This window comes from Rosa chinensis, chromosome 5 (genome assembly GCF_002994745.2).
Source record: "Rosa chinensis cultivar Old Blush chromosome 5, RchiOBHm-V2, whole genome shotgun sequence".
NCBI classification, from domain to species: Eukaryota; Viridiplantae; Streptophyta; class Magnoliopsida; order Rosales; family Rosaceae; genus Rosa; species Rosa chinensis.
The window spans coordinates 27,198,615-27,213,490 of NC_037092.1; the positions used below are offsets into that span (position 1 = coordinate 27,198,615).

Consider the following 14,876-nt stretch of genomic DNA (forward strand, 5'->3'; position numbering starts at 1 on the left):
TTTTTTTTAAAAAAGGGGTTTGGAACCCAGCCTAGCTGGGAGGCTCAGCCCCACGCCCGTTATTATTATTAATATAAGAGGGATGATTGTACAGCGAGGGGACATGTTACCTACACCTCGAGTACTAGTACAAGAATCCTAATAGAGTACATCCTGGATAATCATAGGAGTCTCATCTAACCAATAATCATCTAGGTAGGAGACACTAGCAAGATATGCCAATCTATGGGTCACACCATTTGCTTCACGAAAAATAGGTTGTAAAGAAAAAGAAGTAATAGCACTTAAGTATGCCTTGCAATCTTCAACTATACACCCTACCTCAGAGAAGTCCTCCATGCTCCCATTTAGGGCAGTAATCACTGCAGCACAATCAGTCTCGATGTTGACATCAACCATACCTTGGTGAATAAGTAAGAGGAGTCCTGCTCTCATAGCCTCGCACTCCATATGGAATGCAGATCTAACCCCAGAACAGGGGCGTGCAATTGCTGCTAGACACATACCATACTCATCTCTGATGACAGCCCCAATTCCACCTTGTCCTGTAGCCTCCAAGAAAGCCCCGTCTGTGTTCAGCTTGAGCCTTCCACTTGGGGGAAGCTGCCATTTAGTCTTCAGTCTAGTCTTCTTCTTCACCGTCAAGGGGTGCAAAGATTGGTAGTCCTCGAGCATTTTGGATGCCCAAGCTGTAGTATTAAGTGGGTGGAAAGCACTTCCCTTCCAAAGGACATTGTTCCTTTCAACCCATAAGGCCCACAGTAACATAAGGAACAAGTCTCTCTTAGTGGGAGACAAAGAGTCATGCATAAATAATAGCCAATCATTAATACTACCACCATTCTGAGTACATACCTTAAGATTTAGAGGTCCATGCAGCCAATAGTCCACCACTTTCTTATATCCCATAAAAACATGCATGTCATCTTCTAAGTAATCACAACAAAATACACATCGGACATCCGGAATTGGACACTTCTTAATCAAAGCAGCCTTCGTAGGAATTATACCTCTATTCAACCTCCAAACAAAAGACCGCACCTTCGGAGGAATACGTGCACCCCAAATACCCTTCCAAAGCATGCATGTAGTGCCTCTTGAGCTTCCAGAAGTCGTAGAAGCCATACTTGCTAGACTTTCTGTCATTCGATAGACATGGTACCCACTTCTCACACTATAAAGACCCTTATTATCAAAGTGCCACACCCACTTATCTGTAGAAGCACGAAGACTCAATGGGATACTAGCAATAAGGTCCACCTCTGTTTCAGTAAATAATTCTTTGATCATGGGTAGAACCCATTCCTTCTCTTCATTATCAATCAGGTCCTGTACCATCAGATTATCAAACCCCTCCATAGGGCAAGTGAAAGGCTTGAAATTGTATGGTAAAGGCAGCCATGGGTTGTCCCAGACCCTGATCGAGGCACCATCACCCACTTTGTACCGTAAGCCCCTCTTCAACACCTCCTGCCCTCTCACAATGCTCCGCCAAGCAAAAGACACATCACCCCGAATGGTGGCCTTCATGAAATCCGTATCCGGATAATATCTACATTCACAATAACACAATGAAAATTGTAATTAAGTCCTTGCACTTATCTATATATATAAATAGACGCAATTAATAAAGGCATCTCCAACAGACTAGTTAAATTCAAATTTTAGCTATATATAACTATTTTTAAAGCAAAATTCAACTCCAACAGACTAGCTATTGCTAAGTTAAATTTAGCTTTAGCTAAATTGGCTAGCTATATTTAGCTAGAGAATCATGCATAGCTAAAGAAATAGTTATATTCTTCTCTCCTCTTTTGTCCACATGTCAGTTTATGATTGGATAAAATATAGTATATTATTTATAAATAGCTACTACTGCTGGAGCAACATTGTTAATTCAATAGCTATATTTCACAATTTTAGCTATATTTAACTATAAAATAATTTCTACTGTTGAAGATGCTCTAAGAAAATGTATTTGAATATGCAAATGCAGTATACAAGCAGCAGCAGCAGCAGCAACACTTGTACAAACACCAAGAAATCACATTGAATGACCAGATTCCAATTTATCATCTGCAAACAGTTGCTCCCACTCAAAACTAAAGTTGAGGGATGGCCCAACCGGAACATGGTGTGGTAGAGCTCAAATTCATTCAGTCATGGAAAAGAAGTTAAGAAGAAATTAAGGTTCTAAACCTGACAACCATAATTGACTCACTGACTCGTATGTTTCAGCATTTGTAAAACAACATTCCTTAACCATCACAATTAATCCAAACCGAGCAATAACTTTGTATATTATCACTCACATTATTAACACCGGCGGATCTATGTACAGACTGGGGCGGGCTCAAGCCCGTCTGAAATTTTTGGGCTTCAAAAAAAAATTAGATATATACTTTTTTTTTTAAATTGGGTATTGTCCAGAGTCCAGACTCCAGAAGCCCAGTAGCCATTCGGAAGTAACTCTCCACTCATCGAGTCATCGACTACGGCCTACTTGGAGTTTCAAATTGGAGAATCGTCTCTCACAGTCTCACTCTCTCCTCCTCCTCCTCTCGCTGCATGCGGCTCTCCCTTCTCCACTTCTCTCAGAGATCAAGTCGTATCTACTTCTCTTACTCTCCCTCTTCAATTTGGGGCAATGAATTCAATGTAAGTTCAATTTTGTTTAATTGAATCAATCCAATTTGGGCCAATTTATCGGGTTAAGGATTGATGTGAAATTCAATTTCGTAGGTTGTATTGGATTGAAGATTTCGTGGATTGAAGAATGAAGGTTGCAGTCAAATCTCAAATTCTCTTGCTCTGGAAATCTGGTATGCAGATTGCAGCATTCTCTCCGTCTCCTTGTTCTGCAAATCAGCAATTTATTGTTTAATTGATGACTTGATGTGGGTTAAATGTGATGCACTGATGTGGGTTTAAATGTTTAATTGATGTGGGTAAGTAAGTGGGTTTAATTGATGTGAGCCCATTTTATAGATGCACCAGAAATTGCAATTTGATTCACTCTTTTTTTTTCCGGGGCTTCTGTTGAGCTCTAGTGTTTGTTTTCATGGATGGTACTAGCATCTTGGCACCTAAGATGCTTGCCTGTGGGGATAATCTTTCTGCAGTACAAACCTATTTTTATCTTTGTCTCTTTGTTATGTGTATTTTTGGAGGTTTAAGTTTTGGTGGAGATTCATAGATAGCTAACATCATATTAATCAATCTCTCCAAGGGTAAATTCATGAGCAATTGAGGGATTTGAGGCCAGCAGGGTGCCGGGGTCTGTACAATTGATGGTGGGTTTAGGGTGTATATATATATATATATTTTAACTTTTTTTTTTTTTTAATTTAAGAAATCCAAGCCCGCCCAAGATTTCAATCCTAAATCTGCCATTGCAATCTCTATCCAAATGACATATAAAGCACTTCATCATAAAACGCAAGTAATCATTTTCAGCGCAGGCGACCTCGTTTAAGTCAAACGACAAAGATGGACAGGGAGGTGATGCCATGTATGTTATTCATCATATTTCTAATTAGTTGGGGCTCATGTCAGTCTCACGTCTGATATGCAACTAATAGTTTTAAGAAAACTGTGAACGAAGGTCGATGTACGAGATTTTAAAATCTTAGCATAGCTCGATAAATCAGCAACAACTAAAATTGAGCTGCAGTGCTCTTCTGAGTCCTCAAATATGGTGGTAGTGCTTTTAGTTGAAGACGTGCATTATTCATATTACTCATCTGTTATAAGCCAATAACAAAAGCCAAAAATTTCTACAGGAGCAAGAAACTATGATCAACTCATTTGGAGAATATACTTACATTTAGAAGTTAATTTATAGGATGATATGGACCAGTTTTGACGGATTGATGTGCTAACAGAAGCATTGGCATCAGAAGCCCTAAGTTGTACAAAATGGACAAAAGAAAAGCAAAAGCCATCAGTTAGAATTCCTTCTTAGGCAAGACTTACACAATTAAAACAAAAAAGCCAAAATCAACTGCAATTTACAACAACAGCACAACAAAAGAAGCTCAAAATTCTAGCAAAACTAGCATTACCACAATACAAGAAATTGTTATGTTATATTATAACCCAGCTAAACCAATATCAAAATCAAACAGAACAGTGAAGAAAAGCAACAATGAAGGCAAAAACACACAACTTTCCATGCCCCAGACTAACACAGTAAGACTATAACATCTTCAATCCACAAAAATTGATGCATACTCTACTCATAGAAACCTAGTTGATTACCATATACCAGTTCAACCCGATGTCTTTCAAGTTTCAATTAGAGACCAAACTCAATAACCGTCCTCTACCACAGCAAAATCAGATATAAAAAATATTTGAAATTGTAACAGGCACTTACCGGCCAAGATGATGGGAGATGGGACGGGATGAGACGCTAACCGGAGATCTTACAGCATCTCCTCAACCCCTACACCATCGATATTGGTATGGTTTCTGCAACGGCTATGCCTTGGACCGCGACCTTCACTCTTGAATCTTGATATCGTTTCTGCATAGGCTAGAATGCTCCGTTTCCTCTCTCCTCTCGTGAGAGTCGGTGGCGAGAAACTCCGCCCTTCATGGGCGCTTCTGCTCAGGTGATGGCCTATTTCTGAGGCTTCTTGCCTTGTTTTTTCAATTCTGTTCTTTGATTTTGTGTTTCCCATTATCAAAGCTTCCAAGAAACATAGGAACAGGCCAGCTAGCAATATATGTAACATTTTGTACGCTTAATCTACAGTCTACATAAGACTAGGAATGGGTGGAATTTGTTCTTGGCCAAACAGTGGATTGTACGCTTACTGTACACACCGATTGTGTTAGGGTAAAGAATTTTAAAAATTTTAAACTTGATAAAGCTGCTGATAGAGGAAGATTAGCAAACTGACAATTATTTCTTAACCAATATGATTATAATGTTGAATTAATTGCAGGAAACAAGAACTATCTTCCAAACGCCCTAACCAAAGAAATGGCAATGTTCAGCCGCAAAGATGACGACAAAAGTCGCAATCCCAGAAACAGAAGAACTGAGAAAGAACAAGAAGCTGCGGAGGACCCTAAAGAAAAAATCCTCAAAAGGTTTCTGCTAAGTCCAAAAGGACTAGCCACAACTGATCAATCCAAGGGTAAAGGATTGGCTAGCCCATCTCAAACTTCAGACTGTAAAAGTTCATCAAGACCGTTTATGGCTGTTGCTTTGCCAAAAAGCAAACCAACTCCAACTGGAGTAATAAATGTTTTTAATTATGAACTACAAACTTTCAATGATCCTGTGTTCAGAACAGGCAGGAGGCTAGCTTACCACCAGAAGGCAATCCTAGACAACCTCTTATTTTCCTTTCAAGAACGAAACAATGGTCTTATGTTCCCAACTCTATTTGCATTGGCTGAAGAACTCCATGAAAATGCTAGACCACAATTTGAAGAAGTTCATACACAGCAGAGTGCTGTTCGGAATGAAAAAATTCATTATCTTGAAGATCCAGAAAGTGCTAGAATTCCTATCATATCATTAAAAGAATCAGATTGGTTTGAATTGATCTGATAGGAAGTCACAATTCTGAGGCATGTATTCCTCTAACTCTCTTCATTATTACAGGACCTTATGTTGGAATATACTTAGTCAATGTTCAGAATGAACATCCTCAAGAACACAAGCTCTGGCTTGTTGAAAATGGTTTTGTCCATAATCTTTGGACCAAAACAAATGATGATCTCAAAGGCTTGCCCCCTATCATCGTCAACACAGTCAAAAATGTCATAAAAAATGACTGCACTCTACGACTGAAGTTAAGATCTACTCCACTAGAATGGATTCAGAAAACAAACGATGAAGTTGAATACATTTCTCCTTATCATTATGTGAGAATTATTCAAAAGAGATATCTTCAGCCCTCCTGTGTTGGATACAATGGCCAGCCAAATTCAAGCATTCCCTGGATGAATGCCATGTCTCTCGAATATATCAAAAAGATCATCGCAGAGGATACAAGAAATACATTCCTGGCAGCAGGAGAGAAAACAATAATCACTGCTTACAGTCATCCTGAAGCAATCAGCAATGACCTCTTCCTATCTCTCACGAGAAAGGAAATCGACTCGACTCTAGGCAACCACTTTGTTGATATAAATTGATATACTTTTTTTTGTCATATAGCTTGTTGCCTCTACAGATTGTGCTAGAGCTTTGGATGTCCCAGACGACCTATAGCATTTGCTGGTATTTTTCTTTTACTGTTTCATTGTTTTGTTTTGTTGGAAAAGCTAGTGTTTTGCAATATACATTCTTATGGGCAATGTTCAAGTGTTATTATATTACTGATGTAGTAGTATCTCTTTTGAAGGTGGCAGGTGATCTGTTATATGTAATTTTAGATATTTTAATTTGTCAGTCATCTTCTACTTGTATCCTTGATTTGATATTATCTGTCCATGTATATCACCTATAGGTTGTGAGTCATACTGATCCTCAAATCTGATATTTTCTGTAGTAAGACAGGTGTTTGTGTTGAATATAGATACCAGAAGATTATTCTCATTGTGTGTTTCTGATCCACCATCTTCCCTGTCTTCCCTTAGTTCCAAAATCTTTTTGTATAGTCTTTCAATTACTCAATTGAGTTTTCTCTGTTTATCTAATGCCATATTGTTTGTGTTGAATAGAGATACCAGAACATTATTCTCACTGTGAGTTTCTGATCCACCCCCCAGGATATTGCCCAAGTATGTGGTTTTTGTACAACACGAAGACACCGTCTTTCCTGTCTTCCTTTAGTCCCAAAATCTTTTTGTACAGTCTTTCAATTACTCAATTGAGTTTAGTGTTCTCTGTTTATCTAATACCATACTGTTTGTGTTGAATATGATTTATGATTGTGTCTTTCCATTGCAAGCGGGATTGTAGTTTCCAGTATGGTAGCTTAGTTTATTTGGTAGATGGACATACATCAGTACTTTATCATAGGCTTCGGCTAATGGTTCCCAATGTAATTCCTTCACCATGATCCTGATTGTAGTTTCATATTCTTCTAAACAAGCTAGTTGGATATAGTATTGTATTATGTTGGTTTACTGCAATCAAGGTTCTGTATTTAACATCATGAGATTCTTCTTCTTTTTTCTTCCTTAATGTTTTTTAATCAAGTTCCATTCTTTTGCTCCATGCGTTTCTTATTTGATTGAAGAACACCACTTTTGAATTTACTTTATCACTTGTTATAAATGAAGATTATAACTTGTTGTATATGTTTGTTATATTGTAGATTGGTCTAAGCTTCAAAAAAGTACATCTTGCAAACTATCATTGAAGGCGTATTTAAACTTCTAGATAGACTTGTATGTATTTCAATTTGTTTTGAAATTGCTATTAATGATGGATATTGACATCTGTATATATGGATTTGCAAATTAGTATTTCAAGATGGAGGTTCATGTCTTACGTTGTATTGGAATAGTTTAATATTGGTAACTGGTTTTATAGTTCATTTCATTTTGTGTAGTTGGAGTACTGAAGGCTGCTTTGAGTAGGTTATTGCATAAAAAATTAGACATTGTCTACCAAAGCACCAATGATCTAGCAATATGGTCAGTAAAATCATGCTAGTGAGTAGTTTTAATGATCAGATTTTGCAATTTAGTGACCATCAGTAACACCTTTAGTGATGAACATGTAGGTCACTAATGCAATTAGAATTTGTGACCATGAGACTATGGTCACTAAAGACATTTTGAATTAGTGACCAACTTACAATTGTTGGTCACTAAATAGAATTAGTGAGGGACCTATAGTGACCACCCAAATTTGGTCACTAAACATATTTAGTGACCAGATTTGCTAGTTTTAGTGACCAATGCAGTGGTCATTAATACCCTGATTTGTTGTAGTGAATCATTTTAAACATCAGAGGGTCCTCCAGTATTGATTCATGGACATAACTGTAATCAGAGACAATCTCATGAGAGGGATTCTCTACATTGATGATTAATGCATCGGTTTGTGCCTTACTCGCCCTCTTCTTCCTTGGGTGAGTGTCAATCGAACCAAGTGGCCTACCCTTCTTCCTTTGGGGAGCCATGGCCTCAACCACACCTCTATTAAGTGTGGTTGCAGCGCCTCTATCTGTGGTGCTATGCCCCTTGTTGGGGAATTCTAACATTGCAGACACATTTGCAGTTGGTATATGTGATCTCGTCACTTTTGCAATATTAGTAAACACATTAGGCATCAATTCTGCTACGTTCTGAAGATCGATTATTCTTTTCACTTCACTTTCACTTTGTGAAGTGCGGGGATCAAAATGAGACAGAGTGGGGGCAAACCACGACAATTCATGTCGTTCCCTTAGAAAATCCTTTTTCCTATCTCTCCCTAATGACCGGAAGACTATCTCATCAAAGTGACAATCTACAAATCTAGCGGTAAAGAGATCGCCTGTCAAGGGTTCCAAATAGCAGATAATTATTGGGGATTTGTATCCAACATAAATACTTAATCGTCTCTGAGGACCCATTTTGGTGCGTTGTGTGGGCGCAATAGGCACATGTACTGCGCAACCAAATATGCGTCAGTGTGAAATGTCAGACTCATATCCAGTTACCAACTGGTACGCATAAAATGGTTGGCTAGCAGTGGGTCTGAAACGAATAAGTAAAGTTGCATGCAATATTGCATAAGCCCAGGCAGGTTGGTGCGCATAACTAGTGCCCTAGCCACCATCTGTATCCTTTTGATGGTGGCTTCTGCGAGACCATTTTGTGTATGCACATGGGGTACAAGATGCTCTACATCGATCCCAATAGACATGCAATAATCATCAAATATTTTTAATGTAAACTCTCCAACGTTATCAAGCCTTATAGACTTGATCGGGTGATCAGGATGCTGAGCCCTTAAACATATAATATGTGCTACGAGTTTTGTAAATGCAGCATTTTTTGTGGACAATAATGCGACATGTGACCAGAGTGTCAAAGCATCTACCATAACCATAAAGTACTTGAATGGTCTGCATTCTGAATGGATAGGTCCACAGATATCTCCTTATATCCTTTGTAAGAATGGAATGTTTTGTTTTGTATCTTTAGCATAGGAAGGTCTCGATCCTGTTTTTGCAAAAGAGCAGGCTTTGCAAAACGAGTGATGTGCCTTTGAAATAGTCAATGAGGCATAATGGAAGGGAGGCAATGCTTATGGTACTTCAGAAGGCAATGGCTGCATTTGAGCAGTACTAGGACCGACACCTTGCAGTGTGGCAGATTTTTCTCCCATTTTATTTTTCACTTGAAAGAAGGGATGTCCGTGTGAGTTCTTTAAAATACGGATCATCATGTCACGACCAGGGTGCCCTACATGGTCATGCCAAAGCCTGTTTGAGTCAGTATCCCATATTTCATTGTTGGTGACATTATAGGATTCAATGATCCGAATAATAGTGAGGTACGGTCCACTAGATTGACTCATAAGTTTCTCTAAAATGCGTTTCCTTCCACATTCATTAGAGGTAATATAAAGGTATTCAGTTCCATTCGCACAGTGTGTTTCTACATGATAACCGTTGGCACGAATATCTTTGAAACTTAACAAGGTTTGATTAGCTCTTGGTGCATACAAATGGTCTGTGACTTTAAATGTTGTGCCATTAGGAAGCAAAAATTTGGCAGTTCCTCACCCTTTTATTACTTGTGATGATCCAATCATTGTAGTCACAGAGGAATTGTACGCTATTAATTCAATGAATAATTTTCTATTCCTTAATATGGTGTGGGTAGTCCCACTATCAACTAAGCACTCAAGTTCTCCTCGATTCATTCCTACAAATAAATAGGAGGTATAATTAATTAAATTGAATATATATCTCATATTCTTTAGAGTGTTTCTATTTAGAATGATAATCTTTTCATTCTTTTTTTTTTTTTCTTTTCTAGATGTATTGCTTTACATCTTTATAGTGCTTATTTCGAACCATGTAAATGTGTGTAGTAAATAAATTCGAATAAATTCAATACTTCAGAATAAAAGCCGAAATTTATTAATAAGCCAACGATAATCAAATCAAGGTCTTTTTCAGAAATCTAATTCATCAAACCAGTAGTGAAATAAACTTTAAGACCAAGCAATAGTCTCATTAAAAATGAGGCATTATGCCTTCACAACTGTTTTTGGAAAACAAAATAAATAAAGCAGATAAGTCGAAATCTAGAGCATCGATTGACTGAGCAAGTTCCTTGTTGCCATTAAAGTCTGCAATTGTGAGGTTGATGTCTGGGTCATGGCCTCCTTCTTCCATATAGTGAGTCTCTTGTTCTTTAGACTCCCTATACCTCTTGTAATTGGCTGCTACTCTGTTACTTGCTTGGCAGTTCTTGTACCAATGCCCAATGACTCCACACCTATAGCATGGTTCATTGCCAACTCTTTCATGTTTGACTGAAGGGTTCTTAGGTGCCTTTTGCACATTGTTTCCATGACCACTAGGGCCAGCACCACCATCTCTACGCCATACATTTGGAGGGCCTCCACGGCCCATACCATGACCCCTATGTCCCTTGGCACGTGGTGCATTATTGCCACATGGGTAGGGATCAGCATGTCCAACTCTCTTTGCATTGGGGTTCTTTCCACCTTTCATTTTGCCATAATTAGCCTAGGGAATTTTCTTTGTCCCAACGGGCCCGGCATTGTTGTTCAATAGAACCTCATTATGCCTCTCAGCCACTTGCAGTAGGTTGATTAGCTTAATGAAGGTTGTAATTCTTTTGTTGTCATACTCCAGCCTATACTGGTTCGCTAGTATAAGTGCTGAAGTAGGAAAAGTGGAAAGAGTCTTCTGGATCATATCATCTTCTGTGAGTTCCTTTCCACAGAAATTTAGACGTGCCTTTAGGCGCAACATGTCCTTGTTGAAGTCATTGACCCTTTTATAGACAAGTAAGCGGATTTCATTCCACTTAACGGTTAGTTCTAGGAGCAAAGTGTCATGAATGTTCCCAAAACGTCCCTTAAGGGCATCCCACAGTTGCTTGGATGTCTTCAACTGAAGGTACTCCCAACGTAGGCTAGGATCAATATGTCGACTCAGAAACATTAAGGCATTTGCTTTCACCTTGTTAGATGGTACATCGTCTTTGGGGTTGGTAATGGTGGCAGTGTAGTCTTTTGCCACAAAGGCAGTTTCTACATCGGAAACCCAACGGTGGTACTCAAGTCCTTTTGAGTCTAAAATGTCAAATTCAGGTCGAGTTGGATCAACCATCTACATAAACAAGAGGGAAGAAATAAATTACGCAGTCATAAAGACATCGACGTGAATTATTTTTCAAAAATATGAATTAGATTTTAAGACCAAGATTCGTAATGGTCACATTTTTTTCCGATGCTATGTGAAAATGTTTTATCACAGTAAGTATGTATTTATAATGCCCATGAATTTTCATTATCATGGCAAAACACAATTTTTGTATAGCATTCTAAATAAGTAATAATCATAGCACGTAAGAAAGAATAAAACATAGCATATATAAAAATACATTACAAAGCATGCTCAAATTTCACAAATAATAAAAACATAAACAATAAAATATAAGGCATGCTTAAAAATAGTAAACATAAATAAAATTCACATGCTTTAGATTCCACGAATATATATCACATATATAATAAGCAATAATATAGCATGCTCAAAAGTTCTAATTTATAAACAATTAAATATACCATAGTATGAAATTAAATAAATAAAAGAGAACATACTTGGTTTCGAGCAAATAAAACAATTCTAGCGCACGTGCGTGTTGATGCAGGCGTGCGTAGTAATGTTTTTGGGCTTGAGAAAACTGGCCGCTTTCTCTCTCTTTTTAGCAGTGAGCCTTACTCTTTGTTCTTTTCTCTCTTATTTTTTTTTCTGGGCCGCAAGGCCTGCTATTTTTCTTTTGGGCCAGGTCTTTACTTTGGGTCGGGTTTGTTTGTATTTTTTTTCTCTCTTTTTTTTTCTTCTTTCTTCTTTTCTTCTTTCTTTTTTCTTCTTCTTCTTCCTTCTGGATTTCTGTCTTTCTTCTGAGCCAGAGCCAGACACCGCAGATGGGAGGCCGTGCGTAAAACTGAGGCTGCGAGGATGCAGGGTTGAGGCTGCGAGGATGCTGGGCTCGGCTCGGCTGCTGCAGGTCACACGGGGACGCTGCAAGGCTCGCGAGGCTGCGGCTCTGATGCAAGCGCAGGGCAGTGGGCTGAGGCTGTGATGCAGGTGTTGGGCTCTACAAGGCGGGGAGGATCACGTGGGTGGGCAGGAGAGGAGGCTGTTGTTGGGCTTGCTACTCGTGGGAAAGGAGGGGGTAGCAGCGTGCTGGACGGGAAATTTTTTTTGGTGGAGGCAGAAAAAAGGAAGAAAAAGTTTTTTTTCTTCTAGGGTTTTGGTTTTTTTTTTTTTTTTGGCTATTGGCTGTGAGCGTGTTGATAATGTGTTAAAGTAAAATAGAATTGGAATTGGTTTACTCATTTCATTTTATAGCCCCTTTATATAGAGATGGAATTACAATGGAAACATTAATTAACATCAATTACAATAATAATAGTAAATGCTGATTGTGATGTGATTGCAATTCCTTGATTCCCTCTTCATCTGTTTTTTTTACGAAGGCACATAATGTGATTTTTCTTTAACACTTTATTGAATTTTAGCCAGTTTTATTGAGAGTCAATAATGAGTGCAAAATAAAAAAAAATTCTTACTTTTATGAGTTGTAGACAGTTTTCTTAAGAGTCAAGAATGTGTATAATAATTGCAGGCAGTTTTATTGAGGATAAAAAAAAAAATTCACTGAGTGAAGATGATCACCGTACAGAAGCATAGTACTTCAAGAAATGTCATCAAAAAAATAGTACTCTAAAAAAATGCACGGGTCAAAACCACCCACTCCAACCAAGTGATCAAAATGCTGAGCCCCCAAAAAGTCTCCTTTCTCAGTATCTATTGTTCTGTGCAATGATTCCGGTGTGTCTGGCACTCTTGGATCCATGTTGGTAATGATTTTCTACAATAACATCCACAATTGGTATGTCAAACAATGCAAGAGACTAAATTTTATTAATGAACCTATCATTTTCTTCTACACCGATGTCAAGACAGCATCATTACGTTATTCCATTTTATGAACTATGTTACATTATTCCATGACATGAACTATGAAGATTAAACGCATACCATTAACTTTGACTAAAGTCCATATTAGACTCAATCTCTTGTTTCGAACCTAATCATACAACTTCTAGCTATAAATCAGCTACCCAAAAAAAGACCAAAACAGAACTGAGCTGCATACAAATTGGCCTGGGACAACTAAACCAGTTGCAAAATTCTATAAACAACGCACCTAAAAGAAGCAGAATGTATTATATCAATTCAAACACCTCGGAATTCAGGAAACCAAAACCCTAAGTGAACCGATTCACAGAAAATCCCAAACCAAAGGAAATTGGGAAAACGAAGGTTGGTGAATTAAGAAATGAAAAAAAAAAAAAAAGTAATATGCAGATTTCAGCAGGCGGATTGACGACAAAGGAGATCGAGAGAGTCGAAGCAGGTTCAATTCGCCCATAAAACTATTTCCAAGGTCGCCCAAAACAGAAAAATGTACCAGAATGATCCTAAAATATTAAAAAACTTTACAAACTCATAAAATGGATAAGGGTACCCAATTTCAGCTTTAAAATTGCCCACTTACTCCACTAAGAGTTTTTTAACCTCATTTACCTAATTCAGTATTTAAATGACAATTTTAACCTTCAATTAATTATAAAATTACAACTTCACTCTCTCTCCTCTCTCTCTGCAGACCGATCTCTCTCTCTCTCTCTCTCTCTCTCTCTCTCTCTCTCTCTCTCTCTCTCTCCACCTCCGGCTGAAGGTGGGAGGTGTACGAGCAAGCTCCCGCCCACGTCACGTGCAAGGCCGACGATGCAACGCTCTGCGACCGAGAAATCCACTCTGCTAACCCCCCTCAGCCGCCTACTCACTGAACTCGGACGACTCAACTGCCATCAAATCTGATGTTGCGGTCAACTTCCTCAATGACCGCTACTTGTCCGACGCAGACGGAGACGGAGAGACTACTGAGGTCAGCAGAGAGGAAGCCGAGGCTGCTCCCAGATCCTACGGATCTGAACTTGGGGCAGTACATGTTCTCCGACTTGGATCTGTATTTGGATCTGGATTATGGGGCAGTGGATCCGAAAGCTCCAACTCAGGAGGAGCATAACAATAGCGGTACTGACGGAGTGGTTCCTGTGCAAAGCAAGACTGTCCAGCCTCAAAGCTTTGAAATGGAGTTGCCAACTTCCAAGCCTTTCATCTACGGCTACCATGGTCACTGTTTAAGCCAGAGTGTAAGCCACCTTCCTCGATCTTTGTGAATTGGTTACTGCTTATTATCGATCTGATCTAACAGTGTCTCTCTTTGTTAGGTATCATCATCCTCTATGGATGTTAGCGTCGTGCCAGATGGCAACATGCTGACGGAGTTGTTAGATCCCTACCCCAAGTCGATCGGAAATCAGTTAATGCATCCAGCGGTTTAGATTTCATCGGCGGAACGGGAAGCTAGGGTGTTGAGGTATAGAGAGAAGAGAAAGAACCGAAAGTTCGAAAAGACGATTCGTTAATAAGATTATTGGGAGGCAATAATATGATTATAAATTGATCAATTGTGCCTGTAGTGTATTCATTTTGGTTTTGGGAGTTTATATAATTCACTGGACGACAATAATATGATTATTGAGAGGCAATAATATGAGTATTGGGAGGCAATAATATGATTACTGGGAGGCAATAATATGGTTACTGGGTATTATTAGGGGGCAATAAATT

The 14,876-nt window shown here is 38.7% G+C and overlaps 1 pseudogene; it reads left to right on the forward strand.

Annotated features, from left to right (window-relative positions):
* Nucleotides 1-4,990: 4,990 nt before the first annotated feature.
* LOC112203550 lies at nucleotides 4,991-14,671 on the forward strand (annotated as a pseudogene).
* The last annotated feature ends 205 nt before the right edge of the window (nucleotides 14,672-14,876 follow it).